This window comes from Populus trichocarpa, chromosome 3, assembly GCF_000002775.5.
Source record: "Populus trichocarpa isolate Nisqually-1 chromosome 3, P.trichocarpa_v4.1, whole genome shotgun sequence".
NCBI lineage: Eukaryota > Viridiplantae > Streptophyta > Magnoliopsida > Malpighiales > Salicaceae > Populus > Populus trichocarpa.
Window position 1 is genome coordinate 1,287,900 of NC_037287.2, and position 19,464 is coordinate 1,307,363.

Genomic DNA, 19,464 nt, shown 5'->3' on the forward strand with positions numbered 1-19,464 from the left:
AATTTAATCAAATATCACTTGCTTTTCTCGTTTCAATATAATTAATGATTATATATGTTGTTACCTATTTTTTTATCCCCACACAATGAAAAATAAATCAAAAAAAGATTGTCGAAAGAAATCCAAAACAATATATTACAGTGAGAAGAAGACACAGGGACATCCAGAAAATAGCCAAAGATTGGTTGAGGAAGTTCAAAAAATAAAAAGATTAAAATTTGATAATATATTTTTTACTGATGAAGACTATTGATAAAGAAAATTCAATTTTCAATTTGAGGAAGAAAAGTTCAAAATCAGATGTTTAATGACTCAATTAGATTTTGTTGAAAGATTAATTGAGTTTATGAAGGGTTTGATTGCAAGAAAAAATAATTTTTAAGTCAATTTAGACTTTAATTGAAAGAAATTAAAGTTCGATGGTCGAATTACAATATTTAAGAGTTAATTTGGTCAAATCAGGAGCTTAATTGCATGAATATTAAATTTTGATGGGCAATTAGGGACTCAATCAAATAAATCCAAAATCAAGAACCAAACTGAAAAATATGGGTAAATATAGGGCCTGAAATTAACAGAATCATGGGTCAAATTTTAAAAAATAAAAGTTTGTTTATCAATTGAAGGTCAATCAAGGATCAAAATGGAAAAAGCAGCCAACTTCAGAGCTGACATTTGAATTTAGTAAGGATACAATTGAAATGATTATTAAAATCAAAATTTTAATTGCATACTTAATTGAATAAATTAAAAATTAAAGACTGGTTTGGAAATAAATTCTTTTTTGCACCTTTTCTTTTTAAATGAAATGACGCATTTTGTAATAAAAAAAACAGCTCCGTTTCATTCGTTCTTCACTGAAAAAAAAAAAGCTGCAAACAATGTTGTTTTGATAGCATTGTTTGTCGTCTTCTTCCCCTGGACTCACAAAGGCAACGGAAGAAGGTTTTTCTGTCCCTTCTTTAAAGCGCCTGTTTCTCTCTGTCTCTTAGAAACACAAAAATAACCAACATGACCCACACTCCTCTCATGGCCTCCATTGAGATGAAAAAACAGAAGGGACAAATCTCGTGGATGGCCTTGGGTAGGCTGTCCAATGGCTGCCCAGCCACCCTGCCTATTAAACGCGATTGGATAGTGGTCTCCCCCTTATAAATACTCTTTTATCAGGCGGTACAAAGGATGGAGAGGTGAATGGGTTTGATTGTTAATGCTGACTAGAGCAACTAGTGAGGATGGAGACGTGTCTGAGGTTGAAGGAGATGAAGACGTGGTCAGTGGGGCTGTTGTGGGGGAGATGGAGACTGGTTTGAGACGAAAAGAGGGTGGCGGCGGCTAGGTTTAGGTTTTAAGATCATAGATCTAGGGTTTTTTCTCTAGGTTTTTTTTTATGGCCCCCCCTCTTTGTGTGTGTGTGTGTGTGTGTTTCTTTCCTGAAATATAACGATCAGAAAGGGGGGATTTGTTTTGCTCAAGAAATTCATTTCCTGTAGTCGCATATTCCCTTTATAATTGATCTCGTTTGGAAGCTCTTGGATCCCAATCAGATTGGGACATTGGGTAACCCAAACTTTTTTCAACAAGAAGGCCAAATTGTGCATTTATTAATTTATGGTGTTGAAAGTAAATGCCCACATGTACAAAATGAGAGTGAGACCTTGTAGACGGCAAAGAGAAGTCAGAGTTTTGTTGATTATTGATAACATATATGTACAAAATAATTTTTCTAATAAAATAATAAAATAAATAATTAATGATCCTTGTTAGATTTTTTGCTCACCGAACAGTCTATGTTGCTAATAGGATACACAAACATACACACACTTTTTTGGTTTCTTTAATTAGGAGAAGGCCTTATTGTATTACATAATAAGGCAAGCGTTCTACGTTATATAATAATTAAATAAATTTGAAACTCAGAAAGAACTTATTAAATATACATTTTTAAAATAAGTTTGGTTATTTCATGGGCTAGATTTATGTTGGGTTTAGGAGGAGAGCTTGTTGAGGTTTAGTTGTGAAAATGAGTTCTTTTTGTCATTATTTAAATAACTATTTTTTTAATTCTTCAAATGATCCAAACTAATCTTCAATACAAATAGACAGCTGTACCATGACAGGTCTGCCAAGAGACAAAAAAAAAAAAAAAAGGAAAAGAAAAGTAGCGAAGTGGACCCACAAAATCTAGACCTGGTTAAGCCGCAGATGCATGGGAAATATTTTTTAAATAGTATTATTTTAAGCCGCAACAAAACGGCAGTACTGCGTTATTTTTTAATTTTTATATATAAAATCACAATTCACTCAAGTGAATGAATTTATGGATTAAACTATTAAATTAATTGGATTTAAGTAGATAATTCTTACGGAACTATCAAATTCAAGAAGCAGAGGGGATTAGTTATTCCTAGAGATGGGATAACACAGCACTGCCGTTTTGTTTTCAATGTAGTGTAGTAGGAGCAGACAAAGCACGAGCAAAAATGGCAAATCATTAGGTGATCATGGAAGACTAATAGGAACACACAAGTGATCATTATACATATAAAAAAACGAACTAAACATTCTTCAACTGACACTGCGACGTGGCCCAACTAATTAAAGGAAGAAGAACAATTATATATCGACTCCTGGATATGGATAGTTTTTCTCGACTGCTTATACCGTACAGAAACTAGACACGAAGATAGCAGGAGACATAACAAAGAAGAAACAAAAGGACGCGCACTCGGAATTTCATGTATGGAAGACAGTCTTCCGTCACATTTCTTTTTTTACTTCAACCAACATTGCTGATCACTCTCATTTTGTACTGTGCTGCCCCGTTTACCTCCCGTTAGAAAGTCACACTATCTCCACTTCTGAGGCCAGCATGGCGAGCAATGTCGTGCCAACCTCTTGTAAATACAAGCTTTCCTGATCTGGTGGAGCAGTGAATTGTCACCGGGTCCGCTAAAGGGGTTCCGGCAGATGACTCAACTATGGTGGACAGTTCTATGGTTCCATGGAAAGGTTGAAGGGGTTCTAGGTTAGAATCATGTGGCAGCACCAATCCTCTCTCAAGATCAATAGAGGTGAGTTTCTTTGTGAAGATTTCCATGGCAATATAATGAGAATTATTGCTATGAAATAATTAGGTTAAAGAAGGTTTTGTGTGTTTGTAGTGACAGAGTTGGAAGGTATTTATATAGAATTCAGTGATGTTATGATAAGCCAGCTAGCTTGTTGCGAAATGTCTGGTTTCACTCTCTTTTTATTATTAATTGACGTACAAACTTATTCGACACACAATTGTTCTCTTTTTCTTTAGGTATTTATAGAGAAACAGTTTAATTCTCTGAAGTCCAATGTTTTGTTGGTAAAGATACCATCCTTTTCTTTTTCCTAATCCATCGCGCACATCAAACACAATACCATTAAATAGTTTTACAGACGGATTCATTTTGTTGATGTGAGGCACGCAAACTATCGGTAATATTTTTACCGACAATCTCACAGATGGAATTCATCCGTCAAAATACTGATAGTCAGTAATTTCTCATTCCATTTCTAATTCTGTCAGGAATTAAAAGCAACCACGTTCACCAGCTGTACTTGCACAGCTTTCAAAGCATGTGGCACAGTCTGTCCACATGCAAATAGTACCAGGTAAATGGCAGTCTGCACACACACTGCAAAATTAAGGAAAACAGATGGATCGCATAAATCATCATTTGAATTGATTTCTCAAATCCAATTACCAAAATACTCAATCAGAGATAGAAATTAAAAAGAATAAATTACAAGAGCATGTGTGTATCTTATGCATTGAAAAACAAAAAATAAACATTGAACTCATGCCCAAAGTTTGCTTTAACACACCCAAATGAACTCCAGTGCCAAACCTTGATTCGGCACCAATTTAAACTTTAAGCACCCCTCTAACTAACCAACGAAAAAACTTAAGGTAAACTACCAAAACCTCCTTGACTTACATCCATGCTTTTTCTAAATAAACACTTGCGTCTCTAGACAACAAATCAGTTTCCAGTTAATTTACCAAAACCTCCCTGAGGTTTGGCCTACTCAACATTTGCATCCCTCTTTTTTTTTTTTTCCAAACCAAACACTAAAATCTACAAATGATTAAAAATTATCAAAAAAATAAAAGGTATTAGAGTCAAAATATAGTATCTTATACACTAGATGCTATCGGAAACCATTTGGGGGAGGGGGGGGGGGTAGTTAATTTAAAACTTATGTTATGGAGGTGATTGTTAAAAAATAAACAAAGTGAAGTTGAGGGGTATTTTCAACACTGTAACTTCATCTTTAAATTTAAAATTTGGGACATTAGCACTTAAGGAATGGCAACCTAACTTGTGTATGTATTATAAAGGTCAGGGATGTAAGAATTTGATTTAGAAAAGCAGAGATGTAGGTGTTGGTTAGCCCAAACATCAGGGAGGTTTTGGTGATTTGCCCAAAAACTTGGACAGAATTTAATGTACCAGATAGCTACAATAATCTTTCCTCACTTGATAAGAAACATAACATGCAAACAAAACATAAATGGAACTAAATGAAAATTAAAAGCAAACACAACATCTCTTGTTTTTTTCTTGTAATCTCTAGCCATAATTCTATCTTCATCTTCAACAAATTAAAAGGTATGTATTGTGATTCAAAATATGTTATGGTAGCTATAATCAAATTTGACTATTTAAAAAAAATTTAGCATCACCTCCCTTATATTTTTGTTTTGTTTTTTTTTTTTTGTATTGTAATGGATAAAGTCTAAAAATAAACACACTATTAAGGTAAGCAATTTTCATTCCTAAAGTATATAGTTGTTTTTAAAATTTGTTGTCTATTTTATTGTTTGTATTGCCATTATAATTGAATATTTTGTTGAATTTTAATTGTTATTGTTGAATTTGCCTTGTAAATGTTAATTGAATATATAGGATTAAATTTAATTATTTTATCTTAATCTCTATTATTGTGTAATGGAGTGTTTGATTGTTTCCATGAATTTTAATTGTTATTGATGAATTTATATAGATGTTAGTTGAATATATAGAATTAAATTTTATTTTTTTTCTTTATTTTATTGTTAAATTTGTATAGATATTAGGTTATATATAAGATTTTTTTCTTTATTTTACAATTAGAAACATTTTATTATCATTTTAAAAATGAGATGAAATTGAAAAATATAAAATTTCTGGTATATATAAAATAAAATCAATTGATTTGTGGCATATATATTGTCAATATTTGCAGGTTTGAAAAATTGGGTAGTTTCCAGTATAAGGGAGGTGCTGCCAATTTTTTTTTAAATAGTCAAATTTGATTATGTAATTATTCGTTCAATTTGTATAGATGCGTAGAAAGAAATCAACAGCACGTCGTGAGCATATTGTTGCAACTAGACGTTCTTCTAGCAGTGAAGATGACTTGTCCTTAGATGTCGATCAAAAAGAGGTACCTGCGCCGACTTACGATGCTGCCTCTTCTAGCGTGGTTCCACAACACAGAGGTGGTGTGCCTTCACAGCGGGATGAATTCACTCGCAAGTGAGAGTCACATTGAAAGGACGACCTTTCAATGTAAGTTTCTTGTGGTTTTAGTTTTTTTTTTTTTTTACTTATAACATAATTTGTGAACTAATTAATATTTCATTAATTTTATTTATTTTTAGGTTCACAAACATTGAGGTTGTACGAGTAATAATATCGGCGTTTAAATCGTCAATGGAGATTCTATTATTTCAATAGAGTTAGGTTTTCAGACATCCTGATTGGAGACATTATATCGATGTATGGTTTCAAAGATTTGAAGAAGGTGTTAACTTCTAATTTTATTTATTTTTAATAAATTATTATTTTTATTTCAAATAAATTATTTATATACTGAACAAATTCGAGTGAGATAACGCGTCTGACAATGTTGCGAGGAGGGTGTAGGAGAATCACGCGACAACTAGGTAACATCGAAAACAATGCGATATTTTTTTAAAAAAAATATTTGTTTTAAAATCTAATATGTCATTAACTCATATAAAATGCGTTGATGGAAGTAGGTTGCGTGATTTTTGGTATGAAGTGCAGAAAAAGCCAAAAAATACGCCAGAGATAACTATCTACAAGGCTGGAATGACGTGGCAGTTTGGAGGGATTTAAGGCCGCCATACATCCAAGAAGATATATGGCCGCAAAATATCCAGCACGTGACGTCTAAGCGGTTCACACGACGCTCATAGTCCAGTGCCAACAACTAGAATCAGCAAATTCATGATTCGATGACCACGCACATCTGCGGCTCCATTTCGTTCATTGTACATGCAAAGTGAATGGTAAGATTAATTTTAATGAAATCTATTATTAATTTATTTGTGTTATTTATAAATATATTTAATTTGCAACATTTTTTTTCTTACAGACTACGTCTCTTGGATGTGAGTGGAGCCCAATGGAGCTGTTTGTGGAGATGCGCATGCAGAGTGAAGACCGCCAAAGGGAGTGCAACAGTTCATCGCCAACCGCGCTCAACACATCGTGGTATGTTCGTTCAACTATTTTATTTTGTAAGTTATTATTTTCTTGAATTGAATATGATGATTTATTTTTTAATTTTCAAGAGACATATAATAGTTAGTTGAGGGAGAGATACGGGAATGATCCTTCGACCAACCTGGATTTTGATCTGGATTTATGGATGGAGACAAGATCGTCTAGTAGACTCGATAAAAGGGGTGCCGGCAGATGACTCAACTATGGTGGACAATTCTTGGTGTTCTAGGTTAGAATCGGGTGGTAGCACCAATCCTCTCAAGATCAATAGAGTTGAGTTGCTTTGTGAAGATTTTCATGGCAATATAATGAGAATTGTTGCTATGAAATAATTAGGTTAAAGAAGGTTTTGTGTGTTTGTAGTGAAAGACCTCTCGAAGGTATTTATAGAGAAATCAGTGATGTTTTGCTTGTTGCGAAATGTCTCGTTTCACTCTCTTTTTATTATTAATTGACGTGTCAACTTATTCGACACATAATTGTTCTAGAAACAATTTAATTCTCTGAATTCCAATGTTTTGTTGGTCAATGCTTTCAGTTTGAAAAATCTCTATAGTTTGAACAAGCAAGATCTCATCAGCAATTATCTCAAGTTTTTCTGATAGGGATTTGGCCCTTTTCAGTGAGTGATGGAGCATGCCCTACGAAAGGTTATATTCTTACGGAAACTTGGCAATTTAAGTGCATGCACGGATTCGCACTATTTTATATATAATAAATAGATATTATTGGACGTTCATCGTTTGTGTTGACGATTGATAGATCGATAAAAGACATAGAATTAAGATAGAATGAGGTTAGACCGATTTATGCACCAAAGGTAGATGGTAAGAGTTTTGAATCAGTCATTTGCTTCCAGCTATATATATATCCACCGACCATTTAGACATGAATTGTGAAATGGTCCGCTGTCAGTCAGCAATTCAACTATTTATACCAAAGGTAGATGGTAAGTGTTTTGAATCAGTCATTTGCTTCCAGCTATATATATATCCACCGACCATTTAGACATGAATTGTGAAATGGTCCGCTGTCAGTCAGCAATTCAACTATTTATTGGTTTATCAACACTTTTTCTGATAAAAATTATATGAATTTTCAATTAAACTATTTTTATATATGCCAGCTCTTTAATTTCTGCATGCCATGACGTCATCTGGGCATAGAATGCTAAACCAGAAGAGCGATGCTAGGTAAGGCGCTACCGCTCAAAATCTTTTCACGTTGTTTCCAAGGGTATGAATTTATTTGATGGTGCATACTACTTAAAAATACTCAAATATCATATTAAATAATTATTAAAAGATTAAGTTTTAAATTTGATTTATATTATAATAATCTATTAACTCATTAATGGGGTTATATAAAGATGCCATCCTTCTCTTTTTCCTAATCCATCACGCATAACAAACAGAGAAATTTGATCAAATATCACTTTTTTTTTCTTGTTTCAATATAATTGATGATTATTTATGTTGTTATTTACTTTTGGATTCCCGCACAAAAAGGAGAAAAAAATTAAAAAAAAAAGATTGTTGGAAGAAAACCAAAAAAATATATATATCATTGAGAAGAAGACACATGAGCATCTAGAAAATGCCCAATGATTGTTTGAGGAAGTTCAAAAAATACAAAGATTAAAACTTGACGGTATCTTTTTAACTAATGAAGTCCTTATTGACAAAGAAAATTCAATTTGAGGAAGAAAATTCTAAAATCAGATGTTTAAGAACTCTATTAGATTTTGTTGGAAGATTAATTGAGTTTATAAAGTGTTTGATTGCAAGAAAAAATGATTTTAAAGTTAATTTAAGCTTTAATAACAAGAAATTAAAGTTTGAAGGTCCAATTATAATTTTTAAGAGTTAATGTAGTTAAATAAGGGGCTTAATTGCATAAATATTAAGGACTCAATTAGAGTATGGTGACATTGTGTTTGGTTTTTAATCTGGTAAGCAGAAGTTTCCAAGCGAAGCATTTTTTAGGAGCTTCCTTATTGGAAGAACAATCTCCTCCGCCATAACCTTGGCATCATGCACATAGAAAAGAATGTGTTTGAGAACATTTTCAACATCGTCATGGATGTGAAGGGGAAGACAAAGGACAACATCAAGGCTACAATGGATATAGCATTGTTCTGTAACTGTAAAAATATGGAGTTGGTTTTTGATGGATCACGGGTCGCAAAACCTAGAGCAAGCTTCCTGTTAGAGAAAAATACATAAAAATTAGTCTACCAATAGCTTAAGAGTCTGTGTTTTCCCGATGGACATGCCTCAAACTTACCAAGGTTGGTTAATTTGGAGGAATACAGATTATGAGTGTGTTTGGTATTGCGGTAGCTGTTGTGGTTGTGGTTTGAAAAAAGTTGTTTTATAAAAAGTACTTTTAGTTGAGGTTGGTTGAAAAAAATAGGTGTTTGGTTAAAACTGTGGTTGAAATTGAGGTTGAAGAAAAAGTTGTTTTATGTGTTTGGTTAAAAATTGTGGTTCAATTTCATTTTATTGTATAATTACCTAAAAGGACTTAATTCATAATACTAATGAAAAGTTACATAAAAGTAACATTACATCCAATAAATTTTTGCAAATAGACCTAAACATATTAGAACAATAATTTATAATTGTGTCATTAAACTTGCAGCAATCCCATCACGTACGTAATCCATTCGCGAAGGCCTTTTGTGTCCTTGGCTTTGTGAATGTGGAGCCACATCAGTTAGAAAATCATCGGGCACAAAATCAGGATGGCGATCGAACTCCATAAATGCCACATCTTGCATTGAAGTTCTTCTAATCTAATTATGAATTGCCATGGATGCGACAACAATTCTAACTTGTGTCTTGTAATTAAAGGATGGCATATTCTGTAGGATTCGCCATCTTTTTTTCCAAACTCCAAATGTTTGTTCTATCACACAACGTAATGAAGAGTGCATATGGTTGAAAATTTCTTCACGAGTTTGTGGTTGTCCTCGCCTCCTAAATTCTTGCAAATGATATCTGTGACCTCTATATGGACCTAAAAATCCATATTCATTAGGATATCCTAAATCAACCAAGTAGTATTTCCCTGGAAAAACATATAATTGTTTTAAATTGAAAATTACAAAAACAAAAAAACAAAATAACATTACCTATCATATATACAGACACACAAACACGTATTACTACCTTCTGGTGGCTTAGGAAATTTTATACGTGGATTGTCAATTGCCTCGAGAAAAATTCGTGTATCATGTGCACTACCTTCCCAACCCGCCCAAACAAATGTGAATTGCATGTCAAAGCTACATGCAGCCATAACATTCTAGGTCGGCACACCTTTTCGGCCGATAAATGGAATTTGATTTTCAAAAGAAACACATGCACGCACATGTGTATCGTCGATAGCTCCTACACAATTCTAATATACAATAAACCAGAAAAATAACATCAATTTGAGCTGACTAAAAAATTAAATTTCATAAATTTATGAAATACGAATCACCATTAACAAATACGATTAACGACATTACCTTAAAATGTGGCATATACCTCGGATTGTTCACAATTTCCCTTGGTGTGTTTACGAACCCACAATCTGCAGGTTGAATTAAATCTGTAGCGAGCGAACAAACTGATCTAAGAACTTCATTAAAGTACCTACTAATTGTTTCTCCTGAATGCTGGAATCTCTCCTGAACTTCCCTGTTGGAAGCACCTAAAGCTATTGTATAAAGAAATATTCCAACTTTTTCAAAAACACACATTCTTCTAGATGCCTTTAACCCATTTTGGTTTTCAAGTGTAAAGCACAGTGTCTGAAATGTCATCGCATCCATCCTAAACATGTTTACACAGCGCGTCCAATGTCCATGTAGTATTTCTGTCAACCATTGCATTCCAGTGTTGTACGAATCCATACACGGCTCCTTATATATATAAGTATTATAATATAAAGCTATGGCACCTGCCGTGCATAAAATCAATTTCTGATCATCAAACTCCCTTTCCCAAAACAACTCACCTTCTTCATCTGAATCGTCGTCGTTGTCGTTGTCAGTATCATAACTGTTATTATCACTGCAATCTCCATCGTTTACAGAAGATTTACCAGAATTAGCGTAATCGGCAACATTATTCATTATGTCATCATAATCCCCGTCAAAAAGTGTTGAAAACTAGTGCGAATCCATATCTATCATGCCATATAAATTTTTTTGTGAATAATTGAAAATTGTATGACTTGTTACAAAAGAACACAAATGGATAATGCAAACCGAAATAAGTGTTATTGTTCAATTTCTCCATGCTTAATGAAATTTTGCTCGGCATGGAAATTTTATAAAGCTATATTTATTTGCAATTTCTTTGAAAGTGAAATTGAATTTATTTTTCCAAAATGCCTATTATCTCTAATCAAAATTTCTAATTCCACTTGCTATAAACAACCTAAAAAATAGAATTTCAAGAGATCAAAGAAATCCAATTCCAGAAATAATAAACAATTCACACAAATTGTTTTTCCTTTTCATTTCTTGCTTCCAATAATTCATTTCTTGTGCTAAATATAATGTCAACTGTACCATACAGCATTGAAAATTTCATTACCAAAACTGATTTGTGCGTGGAGCAATAATATTATCATTGGTTGTATTCCTTGAGTCAATAAATAAACAGCATGTTTGCCACCTTCCCCCAATATTCAAATCAGTTACTTATGGAATACTGCTTCAGAAATTTGGACAACACAATAATAACTATGTAGCAGAATATACAATGACAGAGGTCTAACAAAGCTGACGATTTTCTACCCTTCACTATCCCAATGAACACCATAAACAAACATTTAAAAACCTAAGAAACTAACCTGACTTTTAATGAATGTCATGACATTAACCAATCGGCTGCAACCTAATGAATTAAATGGAACTTACCTATTACAGATGTATAAATAGCAGCAATCAGCAACACCAGCAATTAGAAACAACCACTCTTGATTGCAGGTACTAACGCATTCGGTTTCTACCCAGAAATTGACAATATGCAAGTGAATAACTTCCCATACTTACTGCTATTTATATACAAATACTTAAGAATTGATGTAATATTTCAAAAACTGTTACCTAACTTTCAAAAGCTACCATTCAAGAGCAAGTTACCAAACATTCAAATGTGGCATACACCAACTGAAAATTTCAAAATTAGCAACCTCAACCTTCCATTCAAGAGCAGCTAACCAAACATTCAAAATATAATACCAACAAGCAGTAGTCTCCGTTTCATAAATTATTATCACCAACCATTCAACTTCAAGTAACCGAACTGAAAAGGAGTACTTTAACAAGCTAAACATAACATTCAAAGTTAAGCATCCACATATTTAAGGTCTACAATTCAGAAATTAACATCCATGAAATTCCAACCCAACAACACTATTCAGTCATACATATATAGCAAAACATACATGATAGTGGTGTTCCAAAAACTTAGCTGCGGAAATACACCAAAACATGGGCAACTCCTTCTAATTCCAGCAACAATTGCAACACAGGAAGTCTGCAAAACCAGTGGAAAATATTTCAGACAAATAAATATTTTACTTGTCTACAGAATTCAACATAAATGCAAAGACATGAATAGGGTAAAAAGCTAAAAACTGACCTTGTCCATCTAAGTTTGTCTGTGTTGGTCAAACATTATTTTCAGCCATGATATTTTTCTATCAATACAACCCATTGCAGCCCACATCTCTCTCTTGCTCCTCGCACAGAAGAATTTAGTTGCAAAGGTATGCAATGCACTACCAAAGGCAACTCCATCAATAGAGTGCAGTTCTTCCATTACCTCTTCAATGCTACAACCTTTTTTTATCTCTACAAGGAGCTGTGATCCCTCTAGGCATGGAGACAGTCTCAACAAGTTTATCCATACGTGCAACTAGTACTGCTCCCATTCCAGTTCCCCTTTTCTTTTTTCATAATTGAGGTGTAGTCTGATGTGCACCCTTTCTCTTTGAACTGCTGGGGTTGCTGCAACTGTGTGCGACATTGCTTCCACCAACTATATTGCTAACATCACGTGTGAAATCAGGGATTGCATCCTCTTCAGAGTCGCCACTTCCTTTTTCCATATTAGTATCCTCATTGGTTGTATTCCTCATTCCAGCAGTCACATTATCTTCATCTGATAAGAGTCCTTGTGAGGGAGTCCAAGCATATTCTCCCGTGGCCACTATGTTAGTAAACATGATATCGTACTTGGCACACAACGAGGGCTCCATGCCGACATGCCTAAACTTCTTTGCTCCTCTCATTTCTTGTGCAATGACAGCTAGATGTAATTAGGAATGATAGTAGATGAATAAATAATACAACATGACAAAAAAAATTATGAGGCTATTGCAAATCAGCAAACTAACTTGAATTTTTGATTGCCACCATTCATCAGTTGCTGAGATGGTCCCAAGTTCAGTAGACCAACCAACTCCAGTTTCTGTTATTAATTTTTTTCATACCCTCCAGTCCTTTTTAATCCCATCCCATTTGTTTTTAAGCTGAGATTTTGATAAGGAAAGGCCTGTTTGATCTTTGAATGACTGTACGACAAATTTCCAGCCAGCTTTGTCAAAATGTGTGTTTGGTCTCATGCCTCTCTCAATAGCTGTAATGCAAATGTCGCAAAACGTGTGCAACATTGCCTTGCTCCAAGAAGCTTTATCATGTGTGTCAGACCCATCCATTGCTTATGGTTAACAATGCAATGAAAAATTAAACAAACAATTAACCAAATGAACAAGAGATTGACTGCTGATAAGGCCATAATATAATAGTAACAGAACAGGAAATTACATGTGCAGCAAAAGGTCAACCAAAGAATAACAAAAGGTTGAATGTTGACAAGGAATGAAAACATAAATAAAGAAATTATCTATAGCAACTGGGTTGACAATGCAAGAAAGAATTCAAAACACCATTCAATATAGATGAATAAAGCTTTAATGCTGATAAGGGATGAAAACAAGAAACTAGGGAACTAGTTCAAAAAAGATTGCATGATATGAAGTGTGAACTAAGAAACTTGACAGGGGAAAGAACATAAAAACCTACCCACTGTGGCATAAACCTATAACTGTTTGTCATCAATTAGCAAGGGATGTTCTAATTAGCAACTGAAATTATTTTTTTAAGTTACTATGTTTGTAGTTGTTGGCAATCAGCAGCACACAATACCAGTTTAACATAGCAAGTAGAGGATGTTATATATATTTTAATGTACATTTATTAACTTGTTAGCAATCTGCAGAATGCCACAACTAATACGATTTTAACATAGAAAGCAAGGGATGTTCTACTTTAGCAACTGAAATTAACTGTGCCCTAATTACGTTTAGTTGGTAACAATCAGCAGCACACAGCAAATACACAAATAACTGCATATACATGGAGGGAATAAAGATAATGAAAAATTAGCACTAATGGCTGACGAGAGTAAAATACTATTGAATTAAAAAGGGCATAAACAAGTCAATTTTACTGCAATGAACAAAAAAAAACTTAAAATTAATAAGAGGAACAGTGAAGTAAGCACAGTACCCGTTGGAAATTGCAGCTGAGGTGTTTGAATGAAGCACGGTGTTGATATATGTGGTGAGGTTGTTGAAGGCAGGAAGACAGGTTGCTCGTCGTCTTCTTTTTGTGTTGATGCTTCAGAAACGAAGGAAAAATTAGCATAAATAACTATCAAGAGTAAACAACAAGTGATTAAACAAAAAGGGATAAACAGATCTTCACTAAAATAAACAACAATTAACTTAAATTTTCTATAAGAATAGACCAGTGAACTAACCCGTTGTAAATTTGAGCTCTGGTGCTTGAATCAAGCTCGATCTATATATATGTTTCGAGGTTGTTGCAAAGGGTTGTTGTTGTTCTTCATTTCCTTTTGTTAAAGAGAAATGAATGACAATTGAATGTGCAGAAAGAGACGAAGCCATCAGTTTAATGTTTTGGGTTATGCAACAGTAATGGTTTACTGTGGAGTTGTTGTGCGCAATTACGGTTGATGGGAAGGGAAATGAATGCAAATGGAAGAACAAGAATGGGAAGGAGAAGAGCAAATGAGAACTGAACGAGAACAGTGTGTGTTTTGGTAATTTCCACTCTTATCATCTCTAGAAAGTTCAACCACAGGTTGAAACTTGTAAAAAAGCAGTATCTTACTGCTTCCAACAAATCGTGGTCCTGCCGCATATAAGTGGTGGGACCCATGTTTTTGGATTTTTAAACCATCTGTAACCAAACGATCATTTAGTGTGTTTTTGAAAAAACACAAACGCTAACGCGTTGCCAAACGGACTCTATATGTAATGAACAGTCATGATTGCCATGTGTTTATACAAACACTCATTTCATTAGCTTATCATGATTTGTTGCCAAAGGGTATATATAGGATACACTCATGGATATTAGTCATTCTTTAGAGATATATGCTCCATCAAGTTGCAGACAAATCACATTGAGTAGCTTGAAATGAATATCGTCAAGACAATATGCAAACTTAAGAGGATATTCCCTCAATCATTTTTTGACTCGATGGAGCATCTACCCATACATTTCCCTTTTTTATTCTTCCTTTCATGTTCCTGACTCTTGCGTCAGTGAACAATTCCTACGAATATTTCCAACTCTGGCATTGATAAATATCGCACAAATCCAAAAAATATGATACTCCTGACTCTAGCGTCAGTGAATATTTTCGCAAAAAATGAATTTGAAGAAGAAATTTTCTATGTCATTTTCCTCGTTTATCCTTTATTATTATTTGCCCTTTTTAGATGGAAGTAAAAAAAATAATTGCACGACATATTTATATTTAATAATAATAGTCCACAAATTTAGCATATCTACAAAAAAACACGAACACAAAGAAAAAACAAATTGCGAAGGGCTCACAAATAAAAAAGTCACAATATCTCCACTTTTGAAGGTGTCGTGCATGATAATAAAACTCTCATAATCGGTTGAGGATTAACAAAGACTTACTGTTTATTGTCTGATGAAAAAGACAACAATGAGGTATATATATAGTAGTAGCAAAGTTGAAGAAGAAATACTTCCTTGATCAAACCCTAATACAACCAGCAAGTTACCTTGTCAATGGCCATGTATATTATACGGGAAAATACAGGCATTCAAGAAAACGAAAAGGATGAAAATAGTAATTAAAAAAAGGTGGTGGCTACGTGTCTAAGAGAATACCTCTAACCCCATGAAGAACAAGTGTGGACACATCCACAAATTACATTAATCGTGGACGTCTCTACGTCACACAATTAGTTTACTTTTCCTTCACAACAAAACAAAAACCTAATTGGGGGTGTTCGATGCAGATTCTGTTTTTATTTTTGGATGTTTTTTAAAATAATTTTTGGTTTGAAAAGAACATTAAAATGATGTTTGTTTTAATGTTTTTTTTATGCATTGATGCAAAGAATAAAAATAAAAATTTTAAAAAATAATTTATATCATAATTTAAAGAGAAAAATATAAATCATATTTTAGAACATTACTTAACAACTTAGGTTTTTAAGTTGAATTAGTTCTTTAATATAATATCAGAGTTTTAATAACAAAGTGATCACAGGTTTAAATCTTATTATCTTTATTTATTTAATAAAAATTAAACACAAGATATTCTATGAGCTCATGCAAGTTTCAAGTTTAAAATCAATACAAAAAAAAACATTAAAACAAATATCACTTTAATGTTTTTTTCAAACCAAAAATTATTTTAAAAAACATTCAAAAATAAAAACAGAATCTGCATCGAACACCCCAATTAGGTTTTTGTTTTGTTGTGAAGGAAAAGTAAACTAATTGTGTGACGTAGAGACGTCCACGATTAATGTAATTTGTGGATGTGTCCACACTTGTTCTTCATGGGGTTAGAGGTATTCTCTTAGACACGTAGCCCACCACCTTTTTTTAATTACTATTTTCATCCTTTTCGTTTTCTTGAATGCCTGTATTTTCCCGTATAATATACATGGCCATTGACAAGGTAACTTGCTGGTTGTATTAGGGTTTGATCAAGGAAGTATTTCTTCTTCAATTTTGCTACTACTATATATATACCTCATTGTTGTCTTTTTCATCAGACAATAAACAGTAAGTCTTTGTTAATCCTCGACGGATTTTGTACTGCGCTCCCCCGTTTACCTCCCGGTAGAAAGTTAAAATATCTCCACTTTTGAGGCCAGCATCTCGAGCAATGTCGTGCCAACCTCTTGTAAATACAAGCTTTCCTGATCTGGTGGAGCAGTGAATTGTCACCGGGTCTGGTAAACGGGTGCCGGCAGATGACTCAACTATGGTGGACAATTCTCGGTGTTCTAGGTTAGAATCGCGTGGGAGCACCAATCCTCTCTCAAGATCAATAGAGTTGAGTTGCTTTGTGAAGATTTCCATGGCAATATAATGAGAATTATTGCTATGAAATAATTAGGGTAAAGAAGGTTTTGTGTGTTGGTAGTGAAAGACCTCGAAGGTATTTATAGAGAAATCAGCGATGTTACGGAAACTTGGCAATTTAAGTGCATGCACGGATACGCACCATCGTTTGTGTTGACGATTAATAGATCGATAAATGACATAGAATTCAGATAGAATGAGGTTAGAACGATTTATGCACCAAAGGTAGATGGTAAGTGTTTTGAATCAGTCATTTGCTTCCAGCTATATATATATATCCACCGACCATTTAGACATGAATTGTGAAATGGTCCGCTGCATAGTTATAAAATCCAACATGGTAGTTGACCCGGAAAAATGACCGGGTCACGAGTTTTGTGGGTCAACCCGGGTTAACCCGGATCAACCCCTCTCCTTAAATATAAAGATTAAAGAAATCAAACTGCTACATCATCCCTAAACCGCAAAACCCAGTGATGAAATACTTGTGTAACTAAAATTTAAGCAGTAGAACAAAAATAGAATGGTATTAGCTTCCAACAAATCCAAAAGATTCCTTAAAAATCACAATAAATCATAAAACATAAGATGAAGAAAAAACTAATAATACGGGCAACATGGAGGAAATGCCTTCACAGTCAGTGCTCAATGTGAATATGTTAATGGAGAATGAAACCGACAACAACAAAGTTCATGTTTGCAAATCATATCAGATGTTTCTCTTCATGGGTGACTAAAGGATAGTTGTCAAATGAATACTTTTTTCAATTATTTGTTCCAATCCGAAGAAAGAGCTTAAAAAGCATGGAAAAAAGAGGGAATCATTCAAAATCTGCAGCAATTGTTTGCAATAAGAAATCTCAACAAAGAAAAAAACATAAAAAAGTAAGCAACGTAAGGAAAACAGAGCACCTGTAGAAATAAACTCCAATTTCTCCAATGAAATCTCAACCAATTATTTGTTTTGCAAAAGATAACAGAGAAGGAAATTCGGGGCGGGCTGCTCTTCTCAAGAAATTAGGGCAGAGACTAATTAATTAGTTGTTCAACTTTCGTTTTACTGCCAGTGGCGCAAAGGAAAGTTAATGTATATATATGCCGGGTCTTGCCCGGGTCACGGGTCAACCCACCGGGTCGATCGGGTTTGACCGGTTTTTTGCGCAAGCCGGTTTTTAACTTTGCCCGGACCGGTCCAGCTACCGGGTCGACCGGATCCCAGGTCGACCCATCGGGCCGGGCCGGGTTTAATAACTGTGGTCTGCTGTCAATCAGCAATTCAACTATTTATTGGTTTATCAACATTTTTTCTGATAAAAATTATATGAATTTTCAATTAAATTATTTTTATATATGCCAGCTCTTTAGTTTGAATTTATTTGATTGTACATACTAGTTAAAAATACTCTAATATCATATTAAATAATTATTAAAAAGTTAAGTTTTAAATTTGATTTATATGATAATAATCTATCACCTCATTAATGGGGTTATATAAAGATGCCATCCTTTTCTTTTTCCTAATCCATATCGCGCACAACAAATAGAGAAATTTGATCAAATATCACTTTTTTTCTTGTTTCAATATAATTGATGATTATTTATGTTGTTATTTACTTTTGAATCCCCGCACAAAAAAAACATATATTGTTGGAAGAAAAATGCCTAAGGATTGGTTAAGGAACTTCAAAAAAAAACAAAGATTAAAACTTGATAGTATCTTTTTAACTGATGAAATCCTTATTGACAAAGAAAATTCAATTTGAGAAAGAAAATTCTAAAATTAGATGTTTAAGGACTCAATTAGATTTTGTTGAAAGATTAATTGAGTTTATGAAGGGTTTGATTGCAAGAAAAAATTATTTTAAATTAAATTTAAGCTTTAATTGGAAGAAATTAAATTTTGAAGGTCGAATTATAATTTTTAAAAGTTAATGTGGTCACTTAAGGAGCTTAATTGCATAAATATTAAAGTTTGATGGGCAATTAGAGACTTAATTGAAGAAATTCAAAAGTAAAGACCAAACTATAAAAAGTGCATAAATATAGCGCCTGACATTGGCCAATTCAAGGGCCAAGTTGAAGAAATTAGAAGTTTGTTGATCAATTGAAGGTCAAAATGCATAAATTCAAACCCAAGGACTAAAATGAAAAAGGCAGCCAACTTCAGGGCTCACATTTCAATTCACTACCAAAAATTCGACTAAAACCAATAGAATTACCAACAAAATTTTTCTATCGGTAATTTATAGTGATAATTACCGACATATGAAAATAAATCGATAAAACTGTAGGTATATTCCGACGGAATATGTCTGTCTGTGAATACCGATAGAATTACAGACGGATTATATAGAATTTTGAAAAAAAATCAGGTCAATGACGTGGAAGATTTTGCGGGCGATTTTACCGATGAAATTACTAAGGAATTCAAACTAGGATCTTTGTACAGTGATGAGA

At 33.6% G+C, this 19,464-nt stretch overlaps 1 pseudogene; it reads right to left on the reverse strand.

Moving 5' to 3' along the window:
- Window positions 1-12,208: 12,208 nt before the first annotated feature.
- Window positions 12,209-13,277, reverse strand: LOC127905086 (L10-interacting MYB domain-containing protein-like; annotated as a pseudogene).
- Between the last annotated feature and the right edge of the window lie 6,187 nt (window positions 13,278-19,464).